A 4,934-nucleotide genomic window follows, 5' to 3' on the forward strand; every position below is an offset into this window, starting at 1 on the left:
GAAGAAGCCACATCGCTATCGACCGGGAACTTTGCGTGAAATTCGTCGCTATCAGAAGTCGACCGAATTGGTGATCCGCAGCTACCTTTGCAGCATTTGGATCGTGGAATTGCTCAGGACTTCAAAACCGACTTGCGCTTCCAAAGTTCCGCAGTTATGACGCTGCAGGAGGCTTATTCGAAGATACCAATTTGTGTGTTATCCATGCAAAACGCGTCACATCATGCCCAAGGACATCCAGCTGGCCCATTGTATCCGAGGAGAGCGTGCTATATTAGCTTAGCATATAATCAACGGCCCTTTTCAGGGATCCCAATTTGATGGATTAGAGTTCAGAAAAGATTTTTACAGGACGAACTGAAAGGAGCATTTAGCGAAATTCGTGGTGTCGATGATAATTCGATACCGATAGGTGCCATGGATATGGATATCATAATGAAGAATATAAAATATATGACATGATGTAGTGAATATATCCCCATATCGAAGAAATCATTTTGATGAAACTGTTTACCGTTTGTCGTTTTTAATTGTTGGGAAAGGGCATTATTTTTGCTGTGTAAATTCCAAGAAAAAATCCATTCCTTCTTTAAGCGTGATTCATTCTGCTTCGGATCAACGGAACAGTATGATAATAATTTCATACAAAAGATAAAATGTCCAAGAGTTATATGATTGCTATTTATTGAGTCGAAAAATTGTTTCAATAGCTTAATGATAGCTTCGAAAACAGGTTATTGAAATCATTCGTATCCGTATGTAGCGCGCCCACTTGGAAGCCCATTAATCTTATTGGAATGTGAGATGGGGAAGCTCATACTTACGTCTATGCATTATGCTGTACACTTCAATTAGAGCCCCCGCACACTACAGACTTTTCTTCAGCCGACAGTTTGGTCGGATCGGCTACTGGTGCAAACACCGACCCAACGGAATCGGTGTAATGTGCGCACATGCATACCTCTCCGTACTGATTAAGAAGCCGACCGAAATTCGTCGCTATCAGAAGTCGACCGAATTGGTGATCCGCAAGCTACCTTTGCAGCATTTGGTTCGTTGAATTGCTCAGGATTTCAAAACCGACTTGCGCTTCCAAAGTTCCGCGGTTATGACGCTGCAGGAGTCCTATTCGAAGATACCTATTTGTGTGCTATCCATGCAAAACGCGTCACATCATGCGCAAGAACATCCAGCTGGCCCATCGTATCCGAGGAGAGCGTGCTATATTAGCGTAGCATATAATCAACGGCCCTTTTTAGGGCTCCCAATTTGATGGATTAGAGTTCAGAAAAGTTTTTTGCAGGCCAAACTGAAACGAGAATTTTCGTTTGGATGCCATACAGCATCGAGAAAATTCCGGAAAGATCTAATCGTTGCTGAAAAACAATCTGCCAGTTCCCTCGGAATTGAAAAATACATTCATGCGAAAGAGTTTATTTTAATGTTTTCTAACCATATAACACAGCGACCAAATACATTTGATTTCGTAATTTTTCAATCAAGTGTAATTAGCTGGAAAGCTTCGGAAGATTATTCTTTCCCATCAGTAGGATATTTTCGTATCTAATATTGTATGCGCGCGCAACGGAAATTGTTTCGTATCGCGAAAATTATATAATTTTCAATCGATATTGCTCAGTCGCCGAAATTTTCATACTCAGAGAGTTTATTCTCCTCTAGTTTGCCTTCCAAATTGCCATCGTAAACCACACCTTCTCTCGATTCAATCACGCACGAAAAGCATACTTAAATGATATTCTGGTGGTGAAACCCATTCATTTTTCGTGAGGCGTCGTACACAAATTACGTAACGCGATAAGGGGGGAGGGGGTAGATGTTGCGTTACTTTCTGTTTATTAGAGATAGGAAATTGCGTTACGTAAGGGGGGGAGGGGGTTCAAGATCCGAATTTTTAGCGTTACGTAATTTGTGCACGACGCCTGAGGACATCGACAAGACAACATCGTTACTGAACGAGCTGAACGGTGAGGGATCGAGGGATTCATTACCTGGCCTGACCTGACCTGAAATGCAATCAGTTTGTTTTAACTGTGAGGGAGCGCAGAAAAGCCGATCGATCAGAAGGAAAAGAGAAGGTGACCAAGAGAGCATCGAAATACGGTTCCTCGGGAAGACATTGAAGCAGCCGCCACACACACACACACATACACGCGCGCAACTCTTTTCGTTTGCTGGTTATTCAATCAAGTGCAGTAAGGAAAGCTTCTGAAGATTATTCTTCAGAACAAGGTTTTTTGTATCCAATATTGAATGCATATAACCTTGAGCCTCCAACGTAATGCTCTCGTTTTTGAAGCCACCCAAATATTTATTTATTCATTCATTCAGGATGGATTTAGATTCAACTTCAAACAAATGATCCCTAAATCAACGATAGTCCTACGTCACCCTTGCGGTTATACCATAGATATAACCCACTTCCTGTTTTTTTCTAGGAAAAAGTCATCAAATCTATCGGGACTCGACAGAAAATTAAAATAAATAATCATGTATTTAATGGGCCCACACAGATTTATTGCAGCCATTTTATGGATGATATTGATATATCATTTATTTAGATTTACGGCGCACTGTTTGGAATGAGAAATAATTGTTATATGAAAATTACCCTACGAGGTTCGAACCGAGGTACTTCTGCAACATGTCTGTTTTTCTGTAATGTCTTTGCTATCTGGACCACTGTTGATACATATAAATGAATGGAAAATAGTCCTATTTCAATAACCGCGCTCAGATACCTGCTCAAAAAGATCATGTATGTGTGGGTCTGGAAAAAATGATAGCATTAAATGCGCTTATAGGGCTTCCATTAATGCCTATTTTCATATGTTTTATCCTAATGTTTGTTAGCATTATATGGTAGCACTAACTGCGCATATCTTATTCTTCTTTAATGGCGTTAACGTTCCCTGTGGAACTTTTGCCGTCTCAACGTGTTCATTAACTAGCGTCATTCATTAATACTTGGTTGAGATTTCGATGCCGAATAACACGCCTTAAATGTACTCTGTAGTGGCAAGCTCTATTGGGCTGTTTCAAAAGTTTATGATTTGCTCAGCATCTACTATCCTACACGCGAATGATATGTCCACCCATACCTATCATCGCTCACGCACCGTGTTACAGTCGAATACGACCCATCCACATGCCTATCTTATGTCTAGCATAAGGCATCTCAAGTGTTGAGAAAGTTCGTGCACCTCGAGGAAGGTTCTTTTGAAACAAATCAATAGAAGCCATCCTATGCGCGATCAGTGTGACTACCCGCACATATCATCGCTCACGCACCGTGTTACAGTCGAATACGACCCATCCACATGCCTATCTTATGTCTAGCATAAGGCATCTCAAGTGTTGAGAAAGTTCGTGCACCTCGAGGAAGGTTCTTTTGAAACAAATCAATAGAAGCCATCCTATGCGCGATCAGTGTGACTACCCGCACATATCATCGCTCACGCACCGTGTTACAGTCGAATACGACCCATCCACATGCCTATCTTATGTCTAGCATAAGGCATCTCAAGTGTTGAGAAAGTTCGTGCACCTCGAGGAAGGTTCTTTTGAAACAAATCAATAGAAGCCATCCTATGCGCGATCAGTGTGACTACCCGCACATATCATCGCTCACGCACCACGTTGCAGTCGAATGTGACCCATCCACATGCCTATCTTATGTCTAGCATAAGGCATCTCAAGTGTTGAGAAAGTTCGTGCACCTCGAGGAAGGTTCTTTTGAAACAAATCAATAGAAGCCATCCTATGCGCGATCAGTGTGACTACCCGCACATATCATCGCTCACGCACCGTGTTACAGTCGAATACGACCCATCCACATGCCTATCTTATGTCTAGCATAAGGCATCTCAAGTGTTGAGAAAGTTCGTGCACCTCGAGGAAGGTTCTTTTGAAACAAATCAATAGAAGCCATCCTATGCGCGATCAGTGTGACTACCCGCACATATCATCGCTCACGCACCGTGTTACAGTCGAATACGACCCATCCACATGCCTATCTTATGTCTAGCATAAGGCATCTCAAGTGTTGAGAAAGTTCGTGCACCTCGAGGAAGGTTCTTTTGAAACAAATCAATAGAAGCCATCCTATGCGCGATCAGTGTGACTACCCGCACATATCATCGCTCACGCACCACGTTGCAGTCGAATGTGACCCATCCACATGCCTATCTTATGTCTAGCATAAGGCATCTCAAGTGTTGAGAAAGTTCGTGCACCTCGAGGAAGGTTCTTTTGAAACAAATCAATAGAAGCCATCCTATGCGCGATCAGTGTGACTACCCGCACATATCATCGCTCACGCACCACGTTGCAGTCGAATGTGACCCATCCACATGCCTTCAGGCATCCGAAAATTTTTTAATAAAAAAAAGAGAAGTCACCACATGCAGCACTAAGCTGCAGTAGGACTTCTCTTCTAACCACAACAACCGTACACGTACCCCATCCACATGCCTATCTCCGACACTCGGCATGGACCTTCAAGTGCCCGAAAATGTTTAAATAAAAAAAAAGAGAAGTCACCACATGCAGCACTAAGCTACAGTAGGACTTCTCTTTCAAACACAACAACCGTACACGTACAAGGCCAACCTTCAAGCATGGGTAGTCTGAGAGGATCGAAGTGTACACCTCTCTGCAACTCGCAACTCCCAGCCTGTAAACCTATCGTTTGTAGGAGGTCACAGGTGTCCAGATGCCACGCAACACGGTGGACACGCAAACGCGCACCACCTCTACGTGCTGGGCTCATCCCTTTTCGCTCGCAGCTACTCAGGGAATCCAGTCACACATCATTTGAGGCCTATAAGAACAATCTCATGTATGGAGAAGATGGAACACACAAAGACTTTCATCTTGGGACGTGTGTTCATCAAGCCGTGCGCCGGGGCCTTCGC

Source organism: Toxorhynchites rutilus, chromosome 2 (genome assembly GCF_029784135.1).
Source record: "Toxorhynchites rutilus septentrionalis strain SRP chromosome 2, ASM2978413v1, whole genome shotgun sequence".
NCBI classification, from domain to species: Eukaryota; Metazoa; Arthropoda; class Insecta; order Diptera; family Culicidae; genus Toxorhynchites; species Toxorhynchites rutilus.